A 17,049-nucleotide genomic window follows, 5' to 3' on the forward strand; every position below is an offset into this window, starting at 1 on the left:
GATGCTCTGAGCACCTTTCCCCTGCATGAAGAAGACCCTGTGTGGCTCCAAAGCTGGTCCAGTAACAGGTATCACCTCACCTGCCTTGTCTCCCTGGTATTCTGGCCAGTGTCCAACTTCCCCTTCGCTGTTGGTCCTCAAACCTCTTCCAAGCAACCCCCCTACCCAGTCCCTTAAGCTGACAAACTTCCCCTGGAGCCCAACCCATGGGGGGGGGCATCCCACCTGAAAACCCTACGGCACCATGGGAGTGGTCATGTCTCCTGCTTCCATTTCCTGACAGCCGCTGCCAGGCCCGGCCCAGACTTCCCATTTCTGGTGCGAGTCCAGAAGCAGATGCTGCCATGAGGCGGTGCTGGGAAGGGTGGTGCTGGTGTCAGGAGAAAGCAGGAGGAGCAGGTGGGGTCTGTGCTCCTGCGGGGAGGTGCTGCCCTTGCTGTGAAAAGGCCCCGCCATTAGGGGAGATGTCATCTCCCTGCCCTGCCACGCTCTGCACCAGCACCTGCTTGTCACGGGAGCAGGGCTGGCTCCAGGCACCAGTATAGCAAGCAGGTGCTTGGAGCGGCCAGTTCAAAGGGGCGGCCCGTCCGGTATCGGGGCAGCACGTGGGGCTGCTTTGACTCCAGACAGATCCATTCTCTTTCAGAACAGCCTTTCTCTTTCCCTCTGTTTCACTCACTGAGGTGTTGGAGTAAATACTCCCCTTCCCTCTAGTCTCAGACAAACACTAGTATTAACTGTTTGCTACTGATGGGTTTAGAAAGCATTTGTCAAGGTGCCATTTCTGGGGGATTGTTCCCAAGATCCAGTATTTTGTGTTCAACCATCTCCCAGCTTCCTTGGTGAAAATAAGGCCAAAGTTTCTTTGCAATATACAGGAAAAAGGCAGTTTTTCACCCCAGATGGGACTCAAACCCACAATCTCTGACTTAGAAAGCCATTGCCTTGTCCATTAGACCACTGGGGCCCTGATGGAAGAATGGAAATTCCATCTCCTAAATGCATATTTCTCATATTAATTTGGAAGCCAAATACCCTCTTTCTGCACCTTACAGAAATGTCTGCATCCCCTGGCAGTGAGGCTACTGGGCAGGTCGCTGACAGAGCTGAGCACCACCTTTCTGCCAGGCATCTTTAGAGAAGAAGGGTCTTTTCCCTGACAGCCACACAGCGCTGCCTAGCGCCCCGAGAGCCTCCCTCGTGTTCTCCCGCAGCAGCCGCCTGCTGGTGTGGGTGGGAAAAGGGGACCAGGAAGCACTGCAGCCTCATTCCAGGACAGGAGGCCCTCACCACCCTCAGGCCTGCCTCTTGCCTTCAGCCCAGGCAGCCAGAGGTGCCGGGGAGCTCCCTAGCAGGCCGCCGCCTCAGCCAGGAAATAAGGAAAAGGGGATGAATGAAGAAGTCAGGAAATAACAAGGAAATGAAGATGTTTGTCGAACGGGTTTCTGCCCGATTTACCATCTTCTCAGCTACCGCTCAAAGTTAAAGACCTAAAGTCGACCTATCGGCATAAATACAGATGGTTAGATGGGAATTAAAAGGAGCTGCTGTCACAAGTGTTAGGTGCCTGCAAGCAGCATGCAGACCGTTTAAAAACACTGCAATTAGAGGCTCAGATGAAACGTTTGCCCTAAATCAGAAATGACAATAGGACGACCAGCAGAACGCCACTCTAGGTAAACGGCCGAGTACTGGAGGCTGTTAGAGGCAAAAAGTCATTCCTCAAAATTTGGAAATCAGATCCTAGTGAGGATAATAGGAAGGTGCACAAACTCTGGCCTGTTAAGTGTCAAAGTGTAACAAGTCAGGCCAAGAAAGAATCTGAGAAGCAACATGCTAAAGACACAAAAGCTAAGCATAAATCCGGTCAGTGTGAGTCCTGGTCTGTCCCCGCAGAAAGGTGAACCCCCTCTGTGGCTGGAGTGAGCTCCTCTAAGCCGACCTGCGCCAGGTAGTGCTCATTGTGAAAATGTTTCCTCTGACGGTTGGGAAAACGGGACCAGCGGTGCTCAGGCCGGCTGACATAATTAACCCCCCCCCCAACAACAACAACGAACATCATGCAGTCCAGAGGAAGGGAGCCTTTGATCTTCCCTCTCATGCCTTAACTGGGGACCATACACACTAATATAGCAGTAACCAGTGCCACAGAGCACAAAGCCCACCAGTAATGCCCTCCCTGGTTGGAGCTCCACCACCTTCTGTACTCGCACCACGAATGTGACTCCAGCCCCATCATTCTTCCCTGGCCAGGAGGCCCTTCCTCCAATCACCCTCTGCCTATTGAGCTACCCTAGAGTTATTAATGGGCATTTCCTGAACACTCACCATGGCTAAGTCCAGCTGCTCCAAGGCACTGAACATCAAGCACCTCCTCCTGGGCCCCCAAATCCCTTCCACCTTCCACACGGCCACTTTTACAGATGCCCCTTCCCTGGTACTGCCCTTGCTCAGCTGCACAGAGGAGTTTTCATCCCCTATTCCTGCCTGTCACTGCCCAGCAGCCCTCTGGCACCATTCCTGAGGGTCACCCTGCCTTGCTCTCTTCCTGCCATGTTGGGAAAGACAGCTCTCATCCTTAAAGGTCAGGTGGGCCAAATAGGGGCAGAAGCCCATTCTATGTTTTCCTACAGCAGAGACTCACCTTCAGGGCCACCCAGAGGGGAGGCAAGTGGGGCAATTTGCCTCAGGCCCTGCAGGGGCCCCGTGAGAATACAGTATTGCCACTTTTTTTTTAATGGAAGGGGCCCCCAAAATTGCTTTACCCCAGGGAAACCCTGCTCATCTTGGATGCAGGCACCACTGGGCTTCTAGAAAACAAGCTGCCCCTGCACAAAGAGGATGAAAGCACCTGCCAAAGCCTGGGATTGAACCAGGGACCTTTAGATCTTCAGTCTAACGCTCTCCCAACTGAGCTACTTTGGCAGCTGCATGCTAGTGTTTTGGCCTGTTGCTTCTCTGTCTGGGATGTTTTTGCAGCAGTTGCACACAAAAAGGACGTCATTGGGAGGTGCCCATGAAGACAAGACTCGCTTTTGCCTGCCTTGCTCAGCTTGACTTGCTGCCTCATCCCGTTCCTGCCCTAGTGCCCGGGTTGACCTGGTGGTGGAAGGGGACTGGGGGCCAGTGGCGCGGGGAGGAAGTTGAGCTGGACCCTGAGCTAGACTAGACCCTGGGGGTGAGAGTCTGGCCACCACCTCCCGCCCCCGTTGTCCTGGCTTCCCCCACTGGGCGTCAGTTCGGGAGGGAAGTGGGGCTTCTGCCTCCCCTCCCCGATTTTCACACACCGCAGAGGAGTGCGAACAGGAAAACGAACGGCTGCTCCACACCCCCACCGGAGGAACCCGACTCCCTTAGCTGCTCCCCCTGCTCCCCCCCATGCTGTGCTACTGAGTGGAAGCGTCCTGTGCCCAGAACACAGAGGTCGATTAATCAAAACCCTCTTCTGCCAGCTCCGCACCTCCTGCTTCTTACACTGGGCCTGCAAGCGAGGGGGCGGCTGGCACAGCACCAAGAGTCTAACCTGTGAGGCAGGAGGCGGCAGACGCCCGCAGCCTGCTGGGAGCTCCCAGAAGTTATTAAGGGACAGAGACTCCTCAATGCCCTTAGTAACAAGGGTTTGGGGGTCACCGAGGCCAGTAAGGGGGTCACTATGTCGGCCCTATAACCCTGGGTGTCAGGTCACTGTGCAGCTTTGATCTAGAGCTCGGATCCTAACAACCAACCAGCAGCCCACAGCCTCCCCCTGGGTCTGCCCCACCTGGTTCCTCCTTACAGGCCGACCTTACCCCCCTTCAAGCCCCAGATTCTCCCCCTAAGCATCCTACTGCCGCTCAGAGCCACAGCCGTGGAGGTGCTGAAGGAGGGAGGGGTGACTCCAGGGTGGGGTTCTTCTCTAAAGATGGCTGGCAGAAAGGTGGTGCTCAGCTCTGTCAGCGACCTGCCCAGCTGCCTCGCTGCCAGGGGATGCAGACGTTTCTGTAAGGGGATTAAATGGGGTATTTGGCTTCTGAGTGAATGTGAGGAATGTACAATCCTGAGAGGGAATTTCCACCCCTTTCTTTAGGGCCCCAGTGGCCTAATGGACAAGGCATTGGTTTCATAAGACAGAGATTGTGGGTTCAAGTCCCATCTGGGGTAAAAAATTCCTTTCTTCTTGTATATTGCAAAGAAACATGGTGTTATTTTCACCAAGGAAGCTGGGAGACATTTGAACACAAAGTACTGGAGCTTGGGAGCAATCCCCCAGAAACAGCATCTTCCACTTGACAAATGCTTTCTAGACCCATCAGTAGCAAACACTTAATACTAGTGTTTCTCTGAGAATAGAAGGAAGGGGAGTGTTTACTCCGACACCTCAGTGAGTGAAACAGACAGAAAGAGCAAGGCCATCCTGAGAGAGAATGGATCTGTCTGGAGACAAAGCAGAACCTGAGAATGAGCAACAGTGTGAAAAGAAGAACTTTAAATGTGTGTTAGGTGTTAGTTAGGTTGGTCTGACAAATTTCAAGAAAATACCAATGCTCGTAGACTGATGCGGACAGTGGCTGCTTCTGATCTTTTACTGAGAATTCATTGAGAAATATTTTCCTTAACTATGTTATGGAATATTGGGTGGGCTATGAAGGCACCATTCCTCCTGCTTTTGAGACAACACGGCTACATGGCATGCAGCCAATGCTCACCTTCCAGTCAACTGCTAGAGAAGACAACACAGACAGGGATGGCATCAGGGCAGACTGGAGCTCCACAGAGATGGTGGGACCAGGTCTCATCAATGGGGAGGTGGCCACCCCAGCATGCACAAGGCTGAGCCAGTAAGTGCGGCGTGTGCTCCACGGTGCCCCTACTCCCTGCATGTGGTGGTGGAGGGCAGTTACTGAGTTCGGTTGGTTTGGGAAATTTAGTGCTTGGCTACACTTGCAGAGGTAGAGCGCTGGGAGTTAAACCACAGCAGGGAAACCGCTGCCGTGTGTTCACACTGACAGCTGCAAGCGCACTGGAGTGGCCACATTAGCGGCTCTGGCAATGCCACAGAGAGCAGTGCACTGTGGTAGCTATCCCAGTGTGCAAGTGGCTGCAACGTGCTTTTCAAATGGGGGACGGGGGTGGAGTGTGACAGGGAGTGTGTTGTGTGTACGTGGGGGGAGTGACAGTGTGTTTGGGGGGGCTGAGAGTCTGTCAGCATGCTGTCTTGTGTGTTCAGACAGCAGCAGACCCCCACCTCCCCTCATACACACTCACAACAGCAGCACTCCACACTAATGGTTGCTTTGTCCCAGAGCAGATAAGCAGCCGGCTGTCAGAAACGGAGCTTCGAAAGGGGATATCCGCATGCCTGCAGCCGATTTCAAAACAATGACCAGAGTGGGCACTTGACTTCAGGGGATTATAGGACATTTCCTGAGGCCAAACACAGTGCAGTGATGCAACACGTCATCCACACTGATGCCCGGGTATTTCAGCAGGGCTCAGCAAGCTTTATGCTTCTCATGGAGGTGGATTACCAGGAGCGCTCCACCTACAGAGCCCAGGTGCTCCATGTGCCTTGCGAGTGTGGACACCTCAGGAGTTAGGGCACCCGGGGCTGCTTTAATGGGCTCTAACTTGCAAGTGTAGCCAAGCCCCTAGACTATGTCACTTGTGTGACTTACTTGTGCTATTGTAATAAATACAATAGACGTGCAATGGTCAGAAATTGCACCAGCATAGAAGTATATTAAAGGGAAACCCTAAGGAAATTAAGAGTTTAAATTATCCTCCATATGTCCCACATCCCACTAAAATGAATCCAACCCACAGGGCACGTGGGCAGAAGTATCGGTGTCAGGATGCTACATTGTTAGCGCAGTAAATGAAGCTGCAAAATAAATGATGTTTAAATGACCTCACTCTATTTTTTACAATTCGGTATTAAGAGGTAATAGATACAGATGGACACCAGGCAGGGTTGATTGGAGGACGAAGCCTTTATGCTTCCATCTCCCACCACTGTCAAGTTTTAGCCAATTTGGACAAGTCAGCAAATAAGAACAAGCTCAGGTCTCACTAACTGCTGCAGGTAGCAAAGTCCTACAGGGAGCAGTTTCTGGCACTACACCTGAGCAGCTCTGCTCCTCGGCTCTTCTCAGGCTCCTGCTCTCTCCTTAGCTCTGCCCCACTCTGGCCCAGGCAGTTCCAGCTCCCACGGAGGATGGGACCCCCTGGCCTGGTGACTCCCTCATTAAACTGCCTGGCCTGTCAGTGTGGCTAACTTGGAGCTTTGGCCTCTCCCCATTGCCCAGGGGACTGTCAGTCTCAGGGTCCTGATTTCCCATTGGCCCTTCCCCCTTCTATTGGGACTAGGAACTAGACAACCAAAACCCCCACTAAGCTTTAGTAAGGGGCCAACAGTCCCTTACACAAGCCAGCCCCGTAAGGGTCACTGATGGCCTGAGAAAGCAGCAGGAGCTGGTCCCATGGTGTAATGGGCAGCCCTTAGGACTCTGAGTCCTGCAATCTGAGTTCAAATCTCCGTGGGACCTTGTGGTAAAGCCCTGGAGCTCACACTGCTCCACTTCCCTGTCTCCAGCTCTGCAAGAGCACTTTTTTTCCCCTCCTGATGGATGGCTCAGGGCTCTAGAACTGACACCTGAGGGTTGGGATTCTCACGGCTTCACCTGGTGCCCTCAAGTCTGGCACTTGCCACTGTGCTTGAAGGAAGCAGGGCTGGGCAGGTGGGAGCCCAGCACCTCTCCTCCTCTGCGCACCTAGAGCAGAGGCAGCTGGTGCTGACAGCTCCAAGGGAAGGCTTAAAAGCAGCGGAGGTCAGGGCAAGAGGAGGAGAGGACCATGCCTGTGTGTGGCCAGCAGACAGCCACAGGGCCAGCCTGCTCCCTGCTGTGCTGAACCCCACTGAAGGCCACCCACAGACCAGCATGCAGGGCGGCTGCTGATGCTCTGTGGCCAACATCAGAAGAGGGTAGGAAAGCAGGGCCAGCCCCCTGGTGGGGCCTCTGACCGTTCCCACTCATGGTGCTGACTTTGGAAGTGGAGCCGCCCATTTTCTTTGGCAAGTCAGGAAGGGCAAAGGCGAGACTGGAAGCACCTGGGACTCATGCCCCAGCCTTTGTGACACCCATCCCCCAACTCCTTCCCGGGGCTCTAGCTGAAGCCGGAGCATTGGCCTGAGCGGCCAAGAAGAGGTTCCAGCCCTGAAGGGAGCAGGACTTTCAGCACAAAGTGAGCACAACCACGAGGGGACTCAAATCCTGAATCATCCGATCCACAGGGAGATGCTTTATCCTTTAGGCCACATGATGAGGGGGTCTAAACACTTCTTTGGAAAAGCCGGACACTGTGTTTCTCAGGTCATCTGCTGAGGGGGCCGAGACGCTCTGGGCACAAGAAGTTAAGTTCCCAGCGACACGTGAGACTTAATTGTATGGGGCCAGGGGCAGGGCTTTGGCAGGGAGGCTCGGGCATGGGGGATTGTGGTGCAGCAGATGGACCGGCTGTCTAGGCACAGAGATTTAGTCTCCCGGAGGAGGAGGAGGAATCCTTCTGACAGGCAGTGGCTGTGCAGAAAAAGAGGAGGGGTTCCTGGGACTTTTTTTGCCTCTCTTTTGCCTGCCTGCTCACTCTTGCCTGAACACTGGGATAATCACTGTTGTGGTGAATGGTGAAGCTGTTTTCTAATAAGCCCAGGTAGCTCAGTTGGCTGAGCATCAGGCTCTTAATCTGAGGGTCCCGGGTTCAAGCCCCTGTCTGGGTACTCGGCTTTTAAGTTGCCTTGTGTGCCAGGAGCCAAACGCTGTTCACAGCCACACAGGGATTCCCAGAAGCTGTGGCCATTTCCTGGAAATGTTCCTTTCCTTAGCAAGCAGGAGAGAGGCTGCAGATAGCGCAGTCTCTTGCTGCCAGGAAGCGCTGTGGGGCCAGGTGCTGAGAAAGCCCAGAGGGGGAGCAGCAGAGATGAGGGGAAGAGAGACAGAGAAGCAATGAGGACAGAGCACAAGTGTAAAGGGGGCATCTGGTCTGGCTATTGTGGGGAACTTCCCTGGTTTATACATGACCCTGGTGGAATTGGCCTGTGGAAGGATCTGAGTCCCCACCCGCTTACCCAGAGGCTGCCTGACCTCGAGGACTGTTAGGATACAGAGATTCAGGCCTGTCTGCAAATGCCTGTACTTTAAGAATTTAGGTGTATTTTTATCACTTAGCTAGTTATAAAGATATAAAAGACAGAATAAAAAATCACTGTCTGTCTGTGTAATGGCCTTCTCTTACTGTGACAGTCTGAGGCCTGGTTCTTCGGCTGAGCAGCAAAGGCAGCCATAAGGTGGGAAGTGTCTGGTCACATCCTCACATTCCCAACTAGTCACATTGAAATAAGGTGCTATTGGGCTGTTAGGAATACAATCCTGCCCTGATATTCCATCACCTCCAGAGAAAGGGAAACTTAGTTTGGTAGCATCCTGTCTGGCAAGAACTCACTTATCAATAGACACAGCTGGAAAACCCTTATGTCTGTACAGATGTAGTTGTGAAATCCTCCCTTCTGTATTGTTTTGTATGTTTATTTGCATGGTCTCTGTCTGGGTCTGTGATTGTTTCTGTCTGCTGTATAATTAATTATGTTGGGTGTAAACCAGTGAAGGAGGTGGAATATAACCATGTTACAGTATATTAGGACTGGTTAGTCTAGAGAAGGAGTGAGGGTACCAGGCGGCGCAGCGGTCGGGGCCGCGTGGTGAGTGTCCGGCTGAAGCGCTGGCCGCCCCTCTTCTCTCTCCCCCCGCTCCCTCCCCTTCCCCCCCACTAGACCGGGCGCGCACTGTGCAGCACATGGAGTCCACTGGCTCCGGCCGCCCTGTGGGGTTTTTTGTTTTGTTTTTACCCTGCTTTGCCGGCCGCGCCGTTGTTTTCCTCCCCGCCCCGTGCTTTGCTGCTCCAGCCCTGCCATTTTTGTGTTGCCCCCCCACTTTGCCACTCCAGCCGCACCGTGACCCCCCCGCTTTGTCGCTCCAGCTGTGCTATGTCCCCCCCACTTTGCCGCTCGAGCCGCGCCGTTTCCCCCCCCTGTTTTGTTGCTCCGGTGGCCCCACCCCATTTTTTTTTGCTTGGGGTGGCAAAAAAGCCAGAGCCGGCCCTGCCCACACCTGACTCCCTGCCATCTCTACCGGGGCCTGACAAGCTTTGCTTGTGTTTGCATTCTGCAAAGCGGAGGAGCAGGTGAGGTTTTCCTTGCAAGTTGTGTGTGAGTGAATCTTTGGCCAGGTCTGCACTACAAAGTTGTTTCATCAGAATTATATTGCTCAGGTGTGTGAAAAACACACAACGCTCTCTCGGTCGGCAGCTTGTGGCTGGTGCACACACTGCAATGCCACGTCTGGCGACAAAACTGCCCTGTTTTACTGACAAAATAAAACAACTTCGATGAGAGGTCTAGAGCTTTTTGCAGCAAACTTAAAGTGACAGAGTGTCACTGTAGATGCTGCTGTTCATTATATCACCATAACTGGCCTCCTCCAGTATCCCACAATGCCCGCCGTGAACTCGCCTGCCCTGCATTCCTGCTACAGAGCCATGGCCCCTCCCCTTTCATCGCTCTGGGAAGTTCTGACAGCTGAGCTTGCTGCTCTGCTCCGGCAGCCAGGAGCAAATCACTGCCGTGGATGCTGCTCTCTCCCGCCCTGCGAACACAGAACAGGGTGGTGGGAACTTCCTTACATGTTGGGGGGGGGGCACCGGCATCCGAACTGTGACACCCCCATGACACCCTTTCCCTCGAGGAGGCTCTTACCTTCTAAACAGGGACGGCTGTTTTCTAGTAAAATCACTAAGAGGGAAGGAGAAAACTCGAAAGAGGTTCCTCCTGGCGCTCACGTCCGTGAACCCGAATACTCTCTCAGTCCTCAAAGAGAGACCTGGAGAAGGAGACTTGCTGAAGCAAAGCCACAGGGGTCTCTGAGGTTTCCCTGGCCCCTCGCCCCTGTCCTGCCTGGCTCATGTCAGCATCTCTCTGTGAGGTCACCACCTCCCCACCACCTTTGGCCAATAGTCTGAGGTCCTGCAAAAAGCCTTTGTGATGTCACTGCCACACCCCTCCCTTGCTGTGCTAATGTCCTGCCCCTGGCCAGGCACTTTGGAGGTTTGAGCTACTCCCTGTAGATCACCCCACTCAAGGAGCGTTCGTTCTAGGCAGCAAGCCGGCTAGACAGGAAAACATCAGACGCTGCTCCCAATGTTACACTCAGTTTTTCAGAAATTAGTCGACTTTATGGCCAGAAGAGACCATTAGAGCATCTAATCTGACCCCCTGCATATCACAGGCCTCCTGTATGACACAATAGCTACTTTTGGGGCAAACACATTCCAGAAAGGCAGCTAGTCTTCATTAAATGACATCAAGAGATGAAGAATCCACCACTTTCCTTGGTAGCTTGTTCCTGTGGTGAATCATCCTCGCTGTTGAATATTTGTGCCTTAGTTGTAATATGAATTTGTCTCTTTTCACCTTCCAGCTATTGGGTCTTGTTATGCCTTTCTCTGCGAGATTAAAGAGCCCTTTCATACCCAATCTTTTCTCTCCATTAAGGCACTTCAACACTTCAATGGAGTCACTTTTCATTCATGAAGGACCCCCCGCCGCCGAATTGCCGCTGAAGACCCAGAGTGGAAGAATCTCCGGAGGCCCGGACCCCACGAGAGTTTTCCAGAGCTCCCAGAGTTAGTGAAGGACCCCGCTCCAGGAGCCCAAAAAAACTCTTGTGGGGGCCCCTGCGGGGACCAGGGCAAATTGCCCCACTTACTCCACCATCTGGGCGGCCCTGATGGGACCTGGAGCTACTGTTATTTCAGGACTCCTGTGAGACCCTCAGCTGGTTGGTTTGCACTCTGCTCTTGGGACTCTCTCTCCTCCTCCCTCTCTGCTGCTCTCCTCCCCTAGACATTGAACCCATCCCTTGCTGCTGCCAACACCAACTGGCAGAAGGGCCTCTAAGTCCCCTGCCTGAGGGGAGACCAATGCATGTGGTCGGCCATAAGCAATATGATATTTTCTGTAGAAGCAGCAAAGAATCCTGTGGCACCTTATAGACTAACAGATGTTTTGCAGCATGAGCTTTCGTGGGTGAATACCCACTTCTTCGGATGCAAGCAGTGGAAATTTCCAGGGGCAGGTATATATATATAAGCAAGCAAGAAGCAGGCTAGAGATAACGAGGTTAGATCAATCAGGGAGGATGGGGCCCTGTTCCAGCAGCTGAGGTGTGAAAACCAAGGGAGGAGAAACTGGTTCTGTAATTGGCAAGCCACAGAACCAGTTTCTCCTCCCTTGGTTTTCACACCTCAGCTGCTGGAACAGGGCCCCATCCTCCCTGATTGATCTAACCTCGTTATCTCTAGCCTGCTTCTTGCTTGCTTATATATATATACCTGCCCCTGGAAATTTCCACTGCTTGCATCCGAAGAAGTGGGTATTCACCCACGAAAGCTCATGCTGCAAAACATCTGTTAGTCTATAAGGTGCCACAGGATTCTTTGCTGCTTCTACAGAACCAGACTAACACGGCTACCCCTCTGATACATGATATTTTCTGTCTTATTCTCTATCCCTTTCTTAATGATTCCCAAGATTCTCTTTGCTTTTTTGCCCGTCGTTGCACACTGAGTGGATGTTTTCAGAGAACTATCCGCAGTGACTCCAAAATCCCTCACTTGAGTGGCAACAACTATTTTTGGCCTCGTCATTTTATATGTATAGTTGGGATTATGTTTTCCAATGTGCATCACTTTGCATTTATCAACAAATCTGTCATTTTGTTGCCCTTTCACCCAGTTTTGTGAGCTCTTTTAGTAACTCTTCGCAGGCTGCTTTGGACTTAACTTTCCTGAGTAGTTTTGGATCATCTGCAAATTTTGCCACCTCGCTGTTTACCCCTTTTTCCAGATCATTTATGAATATGTTGAATAGTACTTGTCCCAGACCCCCTGGGGGGCACCACTATTGACCTCTCTGCATTTTGAAAACTGATCATTTATTCCTACCTTGTAATCAGTTATTTACCCATGAGAGGACCTTCCCTCTCATCCCATTAGAGTGTAATAGAGCAGAATAGGGCTTCCTTGGGTGTGGGTGTGAATTGACAATATATCAGGGGGTTGTGCACATTTATTGTCCTGGTGAAAAAGTGTGTCTGATACTCAGTCTTTGCTGCTCCTGCCAGCTGTGACTGCTGAGGACATTTTCCTTCTCTGCTCCAGGGTCTCTCTTCTGCCAGATTCTCAAAAAGTCAGGCCCCCTGCAGACTATGGCAGAGCAGTTTGGTAATAGGCTGCAGGACTCACCATGTAAGAATGTAGCTGCTGTAGCACCTTGACTGTCCATGGGCCAAATCTTGCAGCCCTGGATAACCTCCCACTGATGGCGATGGGAATTGAGCCTTTGTAACTAGCTGCTGGTACCTGAGGTCTCAGCTATGGATTAAACTGGTGGCAAACACAGCTTCAGCCAAAGAAGAGAAGGATGTAAGTGACAGAGCAAAGCTGGCCATCTGGGAGCTGCTGCAGTCCCATCACCACAGCTGGAAGGGAGAAGAGGAAAAACTCCCTAAAGTGCTGGGAGCAGCCCTGAGAAAAGGAAGTTTGTCAGTGAGATCAGTAGCAATAACTATGAAATGAAGGAGTGCTTTCTCCTCTGTGCCGACATGGCTGAATTGTGTTACTTTACTGTGAGAATAAGCTTTAAAATATCCTGCTCTAATTTCAGGATGGGTCTGTAACCATAATCAGTCTCTGTGGGAAGTGGCCTCTGGATAGTGATCTTTGGGAAGAGCTGGCTGAAGAGCCTTCCTACTCACCAGGAGATCCTGCTAGTTCTTCCTTGCTGAACCTAGTTTGTCTGTCAGGCTCCTTTCTTTTATTTCTTCTAATGAAAAGAAAAGACCTCACTGCACAATCCTTGTTCAAGACACAGAGACCCTTCCTTGCAGCTAAGTCTTGGAAAGTGTTAAGTGGTAAGTCTGGAGCTGATGGAAAGGTTACCATGACTCAGAGTTGAGCTGAAGCTGCTGTGACTGAAACACAGAGCACTAATCAGTATCTGATCACAGCAGCTTGTGGTAGAAGCGCATGTTAGAAGCCCTCTGTCAGCTCAGCTGTGGCTTTCTGTGCACTGAGCCAGCCTGCTCAAGGTCTGCAAGTCTTGAGGGAAATGGGGCACATTTTTACTTTGGAATTTGAAGGTGTAGTCCTGGACCATCAAGTGGAGAGGTTGCAAAGGGCCTGCTGGGGAAGGCACCATGGCTTAGCAGGCTAAAGCACCTGTCTCGTAAACAGGAGATCCTGGGTTCAACTCCCAGTGGTGCTTTGTTCTATAGCTTTTGTCTCCTCTGCTCACATTTTCCTGTGTCTTCCTAGGAAACAGAAGAGACCTCCCTTGACAATCCAAGTAATTGCTTGTGAAGGAAAAGGCTTCTTTCCAACGGAGCATTGGAGAGAATCAAATCCTCAGTCTGGTGTTGATGAAAAGGTTATTGGCATTGGCAAGGAGGTTGCTCCGGCTGCAATTTGCTGTGACAGGAGAGCCTGTGTCATGCACCCATGCGATTCGCTGGGGATATCTGTGCACAGAGCCCCTTCCAGAGGGTTCTCTGCAGGGCTTGCAGGAAATGGAGAATGACTATCCTTTCACTTTTCATGTTATTGTTGATGAAAAATGGAGCAGTTTGGGGAGAAGTCCCAGACCGTGGCACCATGGCAGAGCTTGCCAGGAGAGCTGCTGGATAAAGAGCAGATTCAGGATCCAGCATCCAGTGCTGCCTTGCTGAACGTGCCTCCTCTTGTCCCCTTTTGGTCAATCTTTTTTGTTAACGGAGAAGCTCGACTCTGGCTAGCCATACAAATGCTTGCAAAAGAAACGGGTCTTTTTGCTGACAACTGTCAAAAGGAGGCTTTGGATAAACATGGAAACAAGGTCAAGGTCACTGTAACTCATCTTGCATGTGCAGCTGTTGAAGCTACAAAGCAGAGCACTAAGCACAGTATTACCATGACTGGTCACAGCAGGATCTCTGTGTGGTGGGATCCATGGGGTACAATCCCAAACTGTGGAACTGCTCTGTCCTCTTATCTCTCCAGCCTGGGCTGTGTCTTACAATGCTGCACTAGTGACAAGCAGCAAAACCCCCTTCATGTGCTGTGATCACTCAGCCAACAACATGCAGCAATGCACCCAACTAAGTTGCATGAATGCTCTATAAGCCACTCCTCAATTATACATAGAGGGACACCATCATATCTCCCCAGCCCTCAGCCTTGCACCTCAGAAATATACCATCTTACACTGCTCAAAACCTCTTGAAAAGTGCAAGCTCATTAATTAATTCACCGCTTCCTCAAAAAGAAAGTGAACATGCACCAGCCTTTTTAATCTGAGCAGCTTTCCCAAGCACTTTGGACAATTTCACAAGTAAGTATAAAACATTAAAATAAGTTTGTTAACTACAGAAAGATAGATTGGAAGTGATTATAAGTGTTAGGCAGAGAGGTCAAAATTGGTCACTGAGGGGAGGGATAGCTCAGTGGTTTGAGCATTTGCCTGCTAAACCCAGGGTTGTGAGTTCAATCCTTGAGGGGGCCACTTATGGATCTAGGGCAAAAATTGTTCTTCCTAGTGAAGGCAGGGGGCTGGACTCGATAACCCTTCCAGTTCTAGGAGATTGGTATATCTCCAATTGGTTTATTTTTTAAATGAAAATAGAATCTCAGTGTGACATTCTAGACCTTTGGGGGAGCAGCTGTACTGCCCATATTCCTCATTTTCATATAATCGTGATATTACATATAGAGCATGACTTGTAAGGTATCAGGGGAAAGGATATGATCTGCTGAAAGTCATTTCTCTACCCATCTATGTACACCATTCATGCATATGAAGTTATGAGAATTGTGCAGTATGGTTGTCACTATGCTGTAAGTTGGGGGAATCAGCCATCACCTGCATGAGGCCACATGAGAGGAATTGCTCAACCTTGCTTGGAGAGACACAGTGATGCTAACCTGACTCTGAAGAGGGCCACAAAGCCAATGGGGAAGGAAGGACATGATAAAAGGAGAGTCATTCGCCATGCTTTAACTCTCTCTTTCACCTCCACCTACAGCCATCACCACACCAAGCGACTGAGGAGCTGATCAAAGGGGAGACCCCGGCTGAAAAGCAACCAGCCAGCCTGTGGTGAGAAGCATCTAAGTTTGTAAGGGCACTGAAAGGGTTAAGATCAGCTTAGAATGCGTTTTGCTTTTATTTCACAAAAACAGCGAGGAGTCTGGTGGCACCGTAAGGACTAAGAGATTTATTTGGGCATAAGCGTTCGTGGGTCAAAAACCCACTTCTTCAGATGCATGGGGTGAAAATTGCAGATACAGGCATAAATATATATTGGAACATGACATGAAGGGAGTTACCTTACAAGGGGAGAACCAGTGCTGAAGGCTAATTCAGTCAGGGTGGATGCGGTCCACCCCCAATAACTGATGGGGAGGTGTCAATACCAAGAGAGGGAAAATTGCTTTTGTAGTGAGCCAGCCACTCCCAGTCCCTATTCAAGCTCAAATTAATGGTGTTAAGTTTGCAAATAAATTGTAACTCTGCAATTTCTCTTTGAAGTCTGTTTTTGAAGTTTTTTGAAAGGCTACTTTTAAATGTTAATGAATGTGAATGTGTTAGTGAATGTGTAAATGGATTATTGCTTGTACAAGTCCCATATGGTCTAGTGGTCAGGATTCCTGGTTTTTTTACCTAGATGCCTTGGGTTCAATTCCTAGTGTGGCAGCAGTCTAGAGCTTTTGCTCAGAGGGGAGGCAGGAAATGAAAGGAATGGGAAGGGATCCTGCCAGCAGGGGAGTTGGACAGTGTTGGGAGGGGATCCCAGAAGTGGGGATGGGGGGCAGATGTCTGAAGGGAGATCAGGGAAGGATCCCAGCTGTATGGGAAGTTGACACTCTGGAGAGCACAGGCCTGGCATGAGGAGTGGGAAGACTGACTCTGTCCCTCTAAACTCACCACCAGCAGACTAGGCAGGCTTGGAAGAATTACGTATTTGTTGGTGAATGTCAATTTCTGTGTAAACACACAACCCAATGGCAAAATATTTCCATCGATAATCAAAATTGACAGATGGGCAAAGTAAGAAACATGCTGCTTGAGAACTTATCCTGTTCTAATCCTATAGGGGTCTCTTCTGCCTTAGGCACCACCCTGTGGGCATTTCATTTCCCTCCCCATTTTCACACAGACACACAATTTCCTTTGCAGGGATCCATGAACAGCAAAACCTCCCTGTGTCTCTTGTCTGAGCCAGGGCATTCGATTCCATTGAAACCTTCTCTCCTGCAATGGCAATGCTCAAACAGAGGGGATATGTCCACCTTCTCCCCAACCCCACCCCCGGCAGTGAGATATTCCCTCTCCTCTTCATGTTGCTGTTGTTCCATGAGTCATCAAGGATGGAATAAAAAGCTGAGTTTACTCCAGGGTGAGGAAAGAAAGGAGCCACCAACTCCCTGCAAAATCTCAGTGCCCAGAGAAAACCTGCCCTGCTATTGGACTCACAGAGGTGCTGGCGATATGACGGGAAAAGGGACTGTCTGATTTGCCAAGGCAGGGAATGAACAATCTACAGCAACATCTTTAACCACAAACACACTCTAACCATATCCAGCCAGTAGGGAAATGGGCAGGAATTCTTGCTGCTCAGCCATGGCCACATGTACAGAGCTGCACAGCAGTGAGTGTGCTGGGGAAACTGCTCTGAGCAAACAATTGGAAATGACCTTTCAGTGAGAACAGAACCATAGTGTAGAAAGGCCCCTGTATTAAGTGGTTGTGGCTGAGGTCTTAGGGAGCTGGGCTAGAAAACCATGGGTGTCTTTCTGTGGAGGCTTGATTCTTGCCGGCAAGGCAAGGCTGGTGTGTGGTATCTTCATGGCTGTACTTTCAGTGTCAGATCACCCACAGTGCGCCAAGTCTAGACGTATTCAGAGGCTAAGGACAAGTCAACATTTAAA

The 17,049-nt window shown here is 50.8% G+C and overlaps 2 non-coding genes across 2 annotated transcripts; one reads left to right on the plus strand and one right to left on the minus strand.

Moving 5' to 3' along the window:
• Nucleotides 1-2,852: 2,852 nt before the first annotated feature.
• On the minus strand, nt 2,853-2,925 carry TRNAF-GAA. The gene has a single exon. It is a non-coding gene; the product is annotated as a tRNA-Phe (tRNA).
• Nucleotides 2,926-13,277: 10,352 nt separating this feature from the next.
• Nucleotides 13,278-13,351, plus strand: TRNAT-CGU. The gene has a single exon. It is a non-coding gene; the product is annotated as a tRNA-Thr (tRNA).
• Nucleotides 13,352-17,049: the final 3,698 nt, after the last annotated feature.

Source organism: Mauremys reevesii, linkage group 23, assembly GCF_016161935.1.
Source record: "Mauremys reevesii isolate NIE-2019 linkage group 23, ASM1616193v1, whole genome shotgun sequence".
Classification (NCBI taxonomy): domain Eukaryota; kingdom Metazoa; phylum Chordata; order Testudines; family Geoemydidae; genus Mauremys; species Mauremys reevesii.